General features: G+C 44.1%; 1 protein-coding gene across 5 annotated transcripts in view; it reads right to left on the bottom strand.

Moving 5' to 3' along the window:
* Ccdc91 (coiled-coil domain containing 91) overlaps nucleotides 1–12,835 on the bottom strand; it is a 187,281-nt gene extending 174,446 nt beyond the window's left edge. Inside the window, exon 1 of one of the 5 annotated variants that reach the window (XM_052718968.1) lies at nucleotides 12,744–12,835. The gene's annotated coding sequence lies outside the window, so the exon portion shown is untranslated. The other 4 variants (XM_052718967.1, XM_052718969.1, XM_052718972.1 and 1 more) reach the window with 4 other exon arrangements.
* Between the last annotated feature and the right edge of the window lie 1,070 nt (nucleotides 12,836–13,905).

Below are 13,905 nucleotides of genomic sequence, written 5' to 3'. Positions count from 1 at the left end.
ACTCAAAGAAACAACATACTTCTAAATAACTCATCATAAATTATGAGGAAATCACAAGGTACTACACAGTTTAGAAACTAAAATGATAGAACAAGTGGAGGAAGAGGGGTGCTCTGAAGGAAATGTGCAAATATACTAATATTGTGTGCACTATTTAGAAAATGGCAAAGGATTCAATGAATGATCTAAGAGTTCTCCTCAGAAAGTGTGGAAGCACAGAACAAACTCCACCCAGAAGTCAGGGTCTCCAGACGAGGAAAAGGGGATTGGGGGAAAGAGAGACAGACAGACAGAGACTGACTACAGACTGGCCCACATGATCATGGGGTCTAAGACATCTTGAGATCTGCAGTCAGAACACTAGAGACCTTGAGAGATGGCAGTACAGGCCTGAGCAATCAGTGATCCTGAGTCCAAGTTCAAACACAGACCAGAAGGCCCATTGGTGGGGAACAGTGCATCTCCCAACACAGCTCTGTCATTCTACTCGACTTTCCATTAACTGGATGAGGTCCACTCTTACCGGGGAGGGCAACAGTAATGTTATCCAAAAACACCCTCAGACACACCCAGGATAATGCTGAACCAATTGTCAGCATACCCCACGGCCCAGTCGGCTTCACACAGGACACTAAACATCGAATGTGCAGCGTACCCCACGGCCCAGTCGGCTTCACACAGGACACTAAACATCGAATGTGCAGCGTACCCCACGGCCCAGGCAGCTTCACACAGGACACTAAACATCGGCTTCACAGAGGACAGTAAACATGGAATGTGCAGCGTACCCCACGGCCCAGGCAGCTTCACACAGGACACTAAACATGGAATGTGCGGCGTACCCCACGGCCCAGGCAGCTTCACACAGGACACTAAACATGGAATGTGCAGCCTTTGTCAACCTGTCACCTGTATGCATTCTCCTAAGTCACTCAGTCTCCCACACAGCACAAAACAACCATCTTGCACAGAACATGAAACACATTCACTCCCTTCCCAAGAGAAGGTTAAGACCCTGAGTGATGTTCATTCTTCTGGTCCTCAGGCTCCAGTAACTTAAATATTATAGCACCAAAAAAACTTAAATACTATGAAGTAAAGTAAAAATATCTCATGTTACACAGTGAGGCAACAGAACAAGAAAGCAAAGATACCTGCTTTACATGTACCACAGATTCGTAAGAAAATGCACATGCAAGTGAAGCTCCTACTTACCTACCAGGACAACCCTAACCCCTACTTCTGAGGCGCCAAGGCCATAACCGTGCCAGTTTCTGCAAACTTTAACTGCTGAGCTTGGCAGGATGAAGAGCGACCCTAGGGGACTGCCTGGACCCTGGCTCTCTGTGCCTCCAGTACAGAACAGCAGCTTGGTTTCTCCTTGACAGGACTCACCCAGACAGGCACACTCTCCCCTTTGCCTACAGATGCAGAGGCAGGGACAGTCACTCAGGAGCAAATCTTAGTCTGTTCAGCAGAAGCACTCCTGTGCCTCCCATTGCAGTGTTCCTCTCCCAGAACTCAGACCCCTAGACCAGCAAAGGTAAGATGACAGGAAAGGAAACACAAGTCTTGCTAGTGGGTCACTAAAATAATAGCCAAGCTCATCTCCAGCTTTGATTCCTAAATCCTAGAATCCGCACAAGGGGAGGAGCAGTACGGCGCACTAGGTGCTGACAAAGAGTAGAGGCAGATTCCAGGGGAATCCTGCCTGAGCCCTTTTAGGATCAGCCCCCAAACTGGTATTGCAACTGAGCCTTCAGAGGACTACTCCACTATTCTGTCAAGCCATCTGATTTTGGAAGGCATGGAAAATGGTAAAGTCAGTGAACTCTGTAAAATTGGGTCCACTGCCACATTCTTGTGGAACATGGTAGTCCATGAGCCCCACTAGTTTGGGTCCACTGCCACTCCCATGGAAGATGGTAAAGTCAATGAACCCCATAAACTTGGGACTACTGAAACACTCCTTGGTCATGACATGAGTTCCTCGATCAGATTTACCATGAAACAGCTGACCTGCAGCTCTGTGCAGAATATCACAGTAGTGGTTAAGGAATTCTGTGTAACCCATGAACAGCAGTCCTCACAAAACTGCATGTAGGAAAGGACATCCATGTCGACAACAAGAACAAAACTCTGCCCTTTCCATAACGTAAGTGGTCCAAAGGAATCAACCTGCCACTAGGTAACTGGCTGATCATCCTAGAGCCTGGCACTGTATCAGGGCCTTCATATTGGTGGGTATTGCTGGCATACTGTACATTCAGCACTGGACACACGCAGGTCAGCCTTAGTGAGTGGGAATCCACAGCGCTAAGACATGACTGAGTTACGTGGAACCGACGGACGCACAATGGATGCAGAGGAGGCTGGCTAACACCACTTATGGATCTGCCTCTGAAAGGAGAGCAGACCAGAAAACAGACCATCCTATGCACATAACCACTGATCTCTGCTGACATCACCCCCTGGAGAACAAGTACTTGGGGCACAAGTATCTTCAGGATGCTTTGCCCATTCTATTCATACTTTTTTCCCAGGGTTCCTTTCATCAGTTTTCTAATCCTGTTCTCCATACACCACAGACCACCTAGCCAAACACTGGCCACAACTCATAAATCAGTCTGTAAACACACACCAGCACTTTTCCTTCTAGGCAAATCAAGTAACTACCACACGGCTCACAGCTCTGCTTCTGGAAAGATTAACCAGGACCACTACCCAGAAGAGTCCCCCAAAGGCACTTTACATGCTAAATAACAATGTGGGGGGTAGAGCCTAAATGTCACACATATCAGGACTCAGTCTTCTCTTCCTCTGTTAAAGGGTATTAGGAAACTCCCCAGAAAGCCATAGGTGCAGGCTATGGGGGTCAGGGGGTGAGTATAGCAAAGTGGGGATGGTGGGCATTAGGACCACTTCCTCCTGGAACTTACTTGAACCTCAACAGCCTAATCCCAAGTGCACTCCTTACATCTGGTAATGGAGTACTGATGATGAAGATAAGAATATGAAAGCTTAAAGTCTTCCCGCTCGCTCTACTGTACTGATTACTTGGAATAACCCCCTGGCATTTTCCAACACTGGTTTGCCTTTTATATAGGACAAGTAGGAGAGCTGAATAGCACATGGTAGCAATCACTGCTCATATATCTTCCAAGTCCTTAGGGATTCACTGATCTTGAATGCCTCTTGAAATGAGATACTGCTTTGGATGTACCATCTTCTACCAGGGCTTTGCCCCTGCAACAGCTCATTCCATTGGCCCAAACGAAGAGTGGGGTCCAATGATTAAGAGTCCAAAACAAGAACTACTCCACTTGAGTATTCCAAAATTGGGGAGATAAACACAGGATGAGTTTGGTGACCCACAAACCCCACTAGAAATAACTAGGGTCAAATACAATGCCATTTTGAGTCTCTAAAACTATCAGAGTCCAGTAGTTACCCCAAAGGTCTGACTATGTTCTTTACCCAGAGCACAGTTGCCTGGTAAAAGACCACTGGTCCTTTGGAAAGGCTGGAGGTGAAACTGAAAGTATAAATTTGATGGGTGTTGGAGGGATATTGCTGAAAGGGAACCAGCCTGCCCTTCATTTGGAAGCTATAAACTGCTCAGGTCTGGAACTGGCCAAGGGCTGTGATGTGCTCTTTTATTATTCTGCTTACAACTTATTTCACCTGACCTTAAACTTTCTGCTTATGCAGATCAATTCTTTATTTTGATTCTGGGAACACCAAAATCAGTAGAAAGGGCCACAGATCTGCAGAAGCCAGACTATTCTGCCTGTTTGGCTCTGCTGAGCATCTTGGTGAAACCCCCCCCCCCATCTCATTTTTGGCAGCTGAGTGCTCTGTGTTCAGGTTCCCCAATTCAGTGGCTGCACTTCCCACTCTAAGTTCTGCCCTTCAAGTACACCACCCAGGTTCTTCCAGGATGTTGGGGCTCCACTAAAAAATATATCCCAACAATTTCAGTGAGTAGGTTTTTTTCTTAAGGCAGTATCTCATGTAGCCCAGGCTGGCCTTGAACTCCCTATGTAGCCTAGGATGACTGAACTTCTGATCCCCCCACATGCTGGGATGATATGTGCCATCACTCCCAACCCCAGTGAGTCAATCTTAAACAACAAACAGGCTCACATTCCCATCTCCCAAAGCCTACATATCCCAATTGGCCATCACACCACAGCGGGTGCAGAACTCCCAATCTGCTCTGGAAAGTGCATGTGGGGCCATGTTGCAGTTATGCTGGGGGGCAGGGGACCTAGTACCACCATTCTTCATAACTCCCCAAGCTGAAGTGCAGAATAATCTCTGCTTAATGCACGCACATCAATAAATTCACTCTGATCGAACTTTCTTTCCCCGTCAGGCCATACCCTGGGTATCAATTCTACCACGAATGCCTAAGACTTCTCTCGGTGTGAATGATGAAGCTCACACAGTCCTTTCAGAGCACAGCATGTCCTCACAGGGCACACTTTGTGCTTTACCTTTCTGGACTGACTGAGGCTTCTAGAGACAGAGTGCTGAGCAGTCAGCATGCCTACCATGAGGTCTCCTCGACGGCACACAAAATTAATTCCCCAGGAAGGACAAGGAAAGGTCACTCATCGCAATTTAGGGTTCAGTCCTTACCTTCACTGGGGTTTTGTCTTATCTCCTGGTGCTGTGGAATACTACTTTAACTCTGTGAGGATGTGTTACACTTGCTTATGTTGTAGAACATTAGTTTAACTATGTAAAGGTATGTTGCATTTGTTTGTTACATTTGTTTAATTATGTAAAGATGTGTTGCTTTGCCTGCCTAAGGCACCTGATTGGTCTAATAAAAAGCTGACTGGCCAATAACTAAGCGATTAATGGATAGGTGGGGCTAGTGGGCAGAGAGAATAAATAGGAGGAGGAATCTAGAAGAGAGAAGAGAACACAGGAGAAAGAGAGCGAGACACCTGGGGCCAGCCAGGCATCCACCAGCCAGACAGACACGGAAGAAGCAGAAAAAGTAGAACATACAGAATGAAAGAAAGGTAAAAAGCCCTGAGGCAAAACACAGATGAAGAGAAACAGGTTAAATTAAGTTATGATAGCTAGTAGGACAAGCGTAACATAAGGGTGAACATTCATAACTAATAATAAGTCTCCATGGGAGCTGGTTGGCAGCCCAAGGAAAGCCTGCTACATCCTGGTTCCAACTTTCAGATCTTATCAAATATATTCAGGGTGGTGTGTCTCTAGACTCCGATCTGACGGCGTGGACCCCATCCTTTCACAATCAATACTCTACTGCAAATATCTGATGTTCTCTCACCTTCCTTACTATGAAGTCCTGGAAGAGCCAAGGCAGTGAAACCTAAGTAAAGACTCAGTAAAGACTGCAGATGTGAACTGTGCATCCCCACACCTTTCAGCTTCCCACTGTTTAATTTTCAGACTGTTGGACAGTTCTCGTATCCTACTTTATGCATCTACCAAAGGTCTGACCTGCTAATAGTGTCTCTTTAAAAGAAAACAGACTCGTTCACCAAGAGAAACATATAAAGTACTTGCCTGTTCACATTTTTCCAAGATGATATAAAACTTATTCTAACCACTAATTTTCACTTCCCCTTGAATTAAAAATACCAGAATCCTCAGCACATATTTTTCATGTGATTCTGACTTTAGCATGAATCACCTGTAATTTTTTCACCTCCACACCTAGTAAGTAATTGAGCCCAACTCTAATAACACTTTCAACATATATAAACCAAATCCATCCAGTAGAACAATTACTCTCAAATGTTACATGAAAAAGTCCTTTTCAGAAATACACCTTCATATCTTAACTCTGACAACACCCAGTCCAAAAGTAGTAGCTAGGCATGGTCTTCTTTGTCACCTGACACCTTGGTGAGCCAAGGATTCCCACAATGTTCATGTGCTATAAGGTCAGGGTACTACAGACATGCCAGCTGGCCCTGCTTCTCTACTGAGTCAATTAATGTCATTAAACTCAAACAATGTTACCTGCTGAGAGACAGGAATGACACTCATTATTATTAAAGGAAGTTTCTTTCCTTATGTATACAAATTCCTTAAACTGTGTAAGTCTTCAGTAGTTGTTTTTATATTTTATACTGAACCTTAAGCAGCTATACCAGCCAAAAGAGCCAAAAGAGGGGTACTGCCATGGTCATCAACAAGTAAAAACCTAGCCCCGAACTACATGGTTGAAGGAACAAAAAGGGCGCACTTTGGGGCTACCTAAGTCTCTCTTGTGAAAACAAGTCAGGTACACAGGTCCTCTGTATCCGTCAGCTCTGGAGGACTGTGAAATTCTGAGCTTGTGATGGTCCCAAGAGCTGTCGATTCAATCTGTAAATAAGGAAATGCATGTCGGGACGCATCTCTTAACCACATCTGCAGACCATTCAAGTCTGCCTCAGTGATGAAGATGATCACACAAAAGGTCGCAGACATGCACAGTGGACAGACCCACCTTCATATCAAGGGTCTGCAGGCAGGAACCCCTTCTGCAACAGTAGATTCATCTACTCTACGCTCAGCTATGACACTCAGATTCTACTACAAGACAGGAACATTCTATCAAATGGGAAAAAATGTTACCTTCAGCGACCAAAACATGGAAATATACAAAAATACACCTAGATATATTCAGCAAATCAAGGGGGGAAATGTGCTCTGGTTGTCTTTTACTGGGAAAGTCCTTTTGCAGGAAATCCAACTTCCCATAAGCAATACATTCAGGCATAGGACCCAATTCAATAAATGGTTTGTTTTGTTTTCTACTTTTCCTTTGTACACAATGACTCTGCAATCCACAAACCTGAAACTGTAGTAACATCTGTGTAAGCTAACTGAGCTACACAGAAACAGTGTGATCTACTAGCTGGTGACTCTTGTCTAGGATACAGTGTTTATTATAGCTAACAGTGTTTCTGTACTGCCTCATCTGATCTACTTCTCACTCAGCTAAGGACTAATCTTTCCACTACTCTGGAGCCACCTTGCTAAAGGTGGGAGCTGATTCTAGGTTTTATCCTGTGGACTCATCTCACAGCACTTAAGACAATAACTAATAATGCCAAATAAGTGGTTTTAATACACAAGGGAAATTTTTACGTATCTGAATTTGAATAACCCACAAATGATTTCTTCCACAAAGCTGAAATATACATAGTTGACGAAGAAAATGGGAGAATATGACTGGTAAATCAACACTAAGAATTTGGACCATTCAAATGTTACCCCACAGCGGAAGGAGGAAGACTACCAGAGGAACTCCAAAAACTTCACAGTACTTGAACAACAGTGGCAAAAACTGCCAGTCAACTTTCTCCTAACTCAAAATTAACCAAAGGTTTGCAATAACCAGGGAGCATCACTGTCAGGAAGAACAGAGGCTCTGAGACAATTCAGTCCCTCCTACCCTCATCCTGCTCTCCCCAGCACTGGTGACCTGAAAAATCCAACAGGTTCAAAGCACAGGAACCCCAGCGGCCGGGGGCCACCCAGGAACTCTTCTGAAGGTCCATTCTCAGAAGCTGCCATTCTTGACCTGTCCAGCTGTTCCCTGGAAATGCTGCCCCTGTGCTTATCTGCATTTGATCTGACTCAGGTTGCCAGGATAGCCACCTTTCACCAGAACGGCCTCTGCCAAAAACAAACAGGGCCAACCTTCTTAAAACTCAGCTGCCAGAGGCGGTGGTGACAGTTACACACACAAGCTACATATAAAGATAAGAAGTGGAGGAATAACATGTTCATGTGTAATTTTTAAAAGATCCAATATTTTCCTGAAAATCTAAAAAGCCCAGTTTGTTCATAAAGCTGTGTAGATGTTCAGGGTCTTGTGTGTGTGCACAGGCTGGAGAGAGACCTAAGACGGCCCTAAGACTGCCTCTGCTCTGCACAAGCAGCAAATGCAGGATAAGGCAGTTACACAGTGCTCCCAGGAGCACTGCGGGCGTGCACCATCATTCAGGGATCCTTGGCAAAGACTAGATGTGTTAGTTCTATGCATTAATGAAAATAATTGTATGTGGCCAATAATTTACGCAGACTTCAGTGGCCACACATAAAAGACAGAGCTTACATAATATACCAAGAACTAATACACAAACAAAAAGCAACAAGACCAAATCCAGGGAAGAGAAAGGGCAAATACCCAAAGAGCTCATTTAATATATTTTTACACATCCAGTTTTTAATAAAAGAGCTGAGACAAACAATAAATAATGAAGTGCAGTGCATAAGAAACACAGGACAGTGCATACAGACGGATGCGGAGGGCAGCATCAGCATAAATAAAGACATACACCCTAGACTTACCAGACAAAGCCATCAAAACTGGCAACCTCAAAATTCTTATAGATATACTTTCAAAGAGTTCATAGAAATTGTATTTTAATAAAAGAGAAAAACCAACTTGATGTTAATTCCAATGGGATAAATTATAATTGTACTGACAATAAGAAAACAATGAAATGTGAACATAGAGTATGACACTAGCCCAAAGCCGTTGCAATCAAGTTACAAAATCCCCCAGATATATTGTTACTCATACTGTAATACTTCAAAAAAGGGATTACATATAAAGTATTTATAATTTTGCCTAATAAACTTCCCAATGAAAAGCGACATGAGGAGGCACCAAAATGTAAGCAGCACCCATCTCAGAATAATAGCAGGGATAATTTTCTACCTTAACTAATGATTTCTACAATGAGATAAAGCAATATAACAGTGATTTATGACTGAAATTTAAAAGCTCTAAGCAAACCAGGAGTCAAAGATAACTTCCTCAATCTGATCAAAATGGTAAATAAATAAATGACTACATGCTTTCTTTAATGTAAATTATTAGTAACTAATGTCTCCTGTGACTACTTCTTCAACATAACTAGAAGTCTTAGCCAGTGCAATGAGACAGGAAAATGCAAACAGTCGGGAAAATATGAAATAAAACTGCCTCTATGGGTGGAATACAGGAATATGCAGAAAATCCCAAGGAGTCCACAAAAGTCACAAGTATTAATAAGTAAGTTGAACAATACTGTAGGATTCAAGAACATGTAAACATCAACATATGTATAGCAATAATTAGAAACGTGTAAGTCCACAGAGACTATTTATGATAGCACCAAACAAACAAACATACAAATGTAACGAAACAGGAATAAGATGTTTATGCTAAAAGCTGAAAAACAGTAGGAGAAACCTATGTTCTGGGTAAGCAGAAGCATCAACTAGCAAATTACAAGACACCTAAGATGCCAGTCACCCCAAAGTGATTTATAACTTAAATGCAGTCCTAACCAAATCCCCACCCTGTTCTGGAGAAGCGTGCCTCTAAGCTGCCTCTAAAAATTACACAGGAAGAAAAGGAGCTATAATATCTGAAACAATCTGAAAAATAACCAAGCTGGAGAATTCAGTCTTCCTGATTTCAAGACACACTACAAAACTACACTGCAGAGTGGTTTGCACCAAAAGAGAGATACACAGAATGATATGGAGAACAGAACAGAATGACCAGAAAGAAACGGAGCCACACATACTCACAATAGTGCCAAAAAATATCTTGCTGAAGGACAGTAAGAAAGATTCTCCCAGATGCTGCCAAATGTGTGCATAAGTAAAAGAAAGTAGGCAGAGAAAGGCACAGCCTATACCTCACATTATAAACAAAAAGTAACAACAGATCCTCAGTACAATACTACCTAAAACTACAAAAGATCTGGAGGAAAACAGAAATTCTTTGCAAACTTGGGTCGTATGCAAATCATTTAAAAAAGGAAAAAGAACTGACGCAATGGACTTCAAAACTGAAGTTTCCCTCACTCCTTTCACGTGTCAGGAAAAGGAATAAATGGCAGACTCAAAGAAAACACTTGTGAACAAAAAGTAAAATAAAATAAACAACTGAGAACATATACACAATATATATCACATATATACATTACATAGGCATATAATTAAGATTTATGTGGATTGAACCAAAAATTAATTATATAATAAAAACTCAATAAAATGACAAAAACTTTGAACAGATGCCTCACAGAAGAACATATGAATGACAAAAAGCGGCAAAGGAAAATGTCTTATATATTAGTTAACTAAAAACTCAAATAAAATCATCTGTGAGAACCAGGTATAGAGGCACACAGCTGCAATCCCAGCTTCAGGAGGTGCTGGCACGAGAATCAAGAGTTCAAGACTAGTTTCAGCTACAGAGCCAACTAGAGGCCAGACTGGGCCATTTGAGACCCTGTCTCAAATTAAAAAAAAAAAAAAAAATGAAAAGCCAATGAGTCCTGCTAAAGCAGGAGCCTGATGCACAGCAACGTGGACCATGAATCAGGCGCAGCACACAGCAGCCACCATGGAAAACTGTGTACTAAAACGTTCACCATGCACCTGCCACCTGGCCCAGCATTCCACATCTCAGTATTTAACCAAAGGAAATGAAAACTAATGTCTCTTAAGACTTAAATATGAATATACCTCAAAGTGCTTTTTTAAAGAAGCTTCATTCCAAAATACAAAACTTAAAAACAACCTAAATGTCCACCAACTACTGTGGCCTACTCACATAAGGAAATACCACTCCTCTTTTTAAAGGCGGCATGACGTGCTGGTTACAGGCACCAAACGGATGAGCCAGAAAAGCATTCAGGGAAAGACTGTTGGTGCAATGGTTTGCACTGTACCATTCCACTTACACAATTCCAGAAAAGGGAAAAAGGGACAGAGAAAAAAAATCTGTAGCTATCCAGGATGATGCCAATGAGCAAACTGGTGATGTTATATGACCAGGCATTTGTCAGAGTGTATACAAAGACACACTAGTTTAGTTAGTGGAAGGTTTGCCATAAACTAAAATGTGAAAGAAATGTCCTATGAGAAAATGTGCCTAAATCCAAGTCAAATAAACCAAGTTACTGGAAACTGGAGTAAGAAAGGAGACACACAGAGAAACCAAACCCCTAAAATGTTACCAAATCTATAAGCAAAAGGTATCATTACTAAGAAATAGATACACATTGATACAGAGTGGCCTTTCAAAAGTTTACATTGTACAAGAAACGAGAAAACTTAATGGAAATTTATAAGGAACAGGTTGCCAGTGTGAACCTTAGAATTTACTTTTTCCTCCTTTTTCATAAATAGAAACATCTCACCCACCTCAATCCATTCCCATTTGGCTGTGTCATCAAGATAGAGCCCCTTCAAAGTTTTCTTTATTCATAAAAATTCTATATAATTTACAAATTTGACAGTAGCTGGGTGTTCAATATAAAGTGACCCATTAGGCAAATTCTTGTCTGCCCATTCAAGCTTGAGACAAGTTAATTAGTGATTGTCTCTTCTTTCACTGCCACACACACAGACAAAAGAACAATGTTTCTCTGATTTTCCAAGCAGTTTCCTTTTTCTGTGAAGTATTAAGATTAAAATTTTTCTTAAAAACTCAAAATTCCTGGGCTAATTACCCATTAAGACGATAGATTTTTCCATTTCATAAAAGAGGTACGACTTAACTTTCTCATTTTGTTTTATGTTTATTTCATTTGGATTATGCTGTTGCTAGGCAACCAGTTCACATTTCCCAGGCCACGGAAACGCCTCCTAGCCATCCTGGGGGACACCAAACTTCCTCACCGGGCAATTCTCCACAACTATAGCACTGCACCAAGAAGAAGAAGCGGTACCAGCATCTTCCATGGGCCATTTATCCCAACAGGTGTGGAAGAGACAACCCCAAAGCAACAGAAAGTGTGGCTGAGAGGACCACAAGTACGAGGCTCTGCAATTCTCATCGGTGGCTGTCACGCCTCTGCAAGCTTTTGCCATAAATCTTGAGGTGAGGTGATTGTTGGCCCACCCAGTAACAAGACGGTAATCCCTCAACTACACAGCATGCAAACGTGTTCCTGAGCCATCCACCGATCCGGGCGGTAAAGATTAGGGGCGGACGATATGTCCGTGTGCGCACAATGGAAGAAGTCGGGATTCGTGGGGGTGGGGGTGGGGCACTGAGGCACCTCGGCTGAGCCCAAAGCCTTCAGGTCCCCAGCGCGCTGAGGGTTCAAGAGCACTGCGGCCGCAACAGCCCGGCGCTGCTGGAGAAGCAGACGACTCGAGTGCAAAGCTTCCTCCGGAGGAAGCGGCCGCGCAGACGGTGCATCCAATGGGGGATACAGAGGTCGCGCACTCCGCAAGGTGCCTGTCTCGGGTGGGAACCCGAAACGCGGGTTTGGGTGTGTCACGTGATCGGCTCTCCCGGAGGACTCCCAGGATGCACGCCAGCAGCGCGGTTTCCCAAAAAGCTGAGACCGGAAGGGTGCGCCGCTCGGCGCCGGCGGGAACCGAAGCCGCCTCAGCACTTCCGTTCCGCCGGAGCTACAACCGCGGCGCGGCCAGCACGCGAACTTCCCTCTCCACTCGGGACCAGGCAGGTGCAGGTCCATACAGGCGAGGGCGGCAGCTGGACGCCTCCCGACCCCAGGTCCCATGGATCGCCCGGCCGAGGCCTCGGGGCTGGCGGCATCTCTGCCGTTCCCACTCGAGAACGCCCCGCATGCGGCCGAGACCTGGACCCTGATGGCGAGCACTCATTTACCTGCTCCTGCCGCCGCCACAGTGCTCCCCGCGCTGCTGCGCGCCACACCCCGCTCTCAGACTCGAGCACCAGGACACGGGCCAGCACCCCCCTCCAGGTGACTGCGTACCCAGGTATTCAAGTTGGGGCTGCCCACGCACCACCCAGCGTCCAGGACCTCCTCACCGGAAGTTGATTTCCACCAAGGCCCGCCCAGGCCTGCGCGCGGCGCTCCAGTCACCCTGGGCGCATCACATGACCCCAGGATGAGACAGGCTGAACCTCATCTGAGGAGAAGAGGGACCTGTGAAATGGACTGACCTGATTTGCACTGCCCTGACTATCCTCAGAAACTGCATCATGCCTTATCTTTTGTCCTGAATGGTTGCTCCATTTAAAACAAAACCGTCCACCAAATGTTCCTCCTATCAGGGATTCAGCAGACTAGGCCACGAGAAGAGCCTCCTACTTGGGTGATCCTCAGATAATTGCACTCTGCAGTAGATTGACTTTGGCTTACGCTTTTCCTGGCCTTCCTCAAGAGCTACCTCCTATTTAAAGTTCTCATTCTAACTAAGTGAGAGACCCATACAACCACCTACCAAATCAGAATGTTTCTCCTGTTCAGAACTCGAATCTGCCATAAGAAGACCCTTCTAATCCCTTCACCACTTACAAGCAACTAAAAATGAGAACTGAATAAAGCACCTGGCTGTATGACAGGCTCATGAAACGTTTGGTGTGACATCTGATCCTAATGGCTTAGCAGAACTCCTAAGTTCCTGGACGTGCCTATGCTAAAAGCTTATCTAGACTGCTGTGTATTTTGAAAATCTCTGCCCTAGGACTGTAGTTACTGTGCTCTCCAGTCTGTCATAGCGGTTCAGCCATACTCTAATAAAGACAGCTGAATGGTGACATCCTTATCTCAAAGCCTTCAGTCAACAGCTTCTCCTGAAGGGAATGCACACATACTTGATAGATTTTTATTTGAAGGAGAGGGTGGTTGTGTAGAGTGCTGTGCCTGTTATGTGGAAGGTAGCACACAGATGGTTTGGACAACATTCACTTAACCATACTTATTAAATGTATACCATTTACTTGGGACTAGTCAAATGGTGACAGTCTGGGAGTGAACCAGATACATTCAAGATGTTTTACTGTCTCGTACTCTGGGTCTTTGAGAGTGAGTCTCTGGACTGTGTCTATTCATCATATAAAGGGCATTCTTAAACATCTTGGGAATTGCTTTTCTCTCTTCCACTGAACAAAATTGACTGAACTATATATAA

The sequence above is a fragment of the Peromyscus californicus genome, unplaced genomic scaffold (genome assembly GCF_007827085.1).
Source record: "Peromyscus californicus insignis strain IS unplaced genomic scaffold, ASM782708v3 Scaffold_6__1_contigs__length_162567912, whole genome shotgun sequence".
Taxonomy (NCBI): Eukaryota; Metazoa; Chordata; class Mammalia; order Rodentia; family Cricetidae; genus Peromyscus; species Peromyscus californicus.
This window is presented reverse-complemented; position numbering and strand designations above follow the sequence as displayed.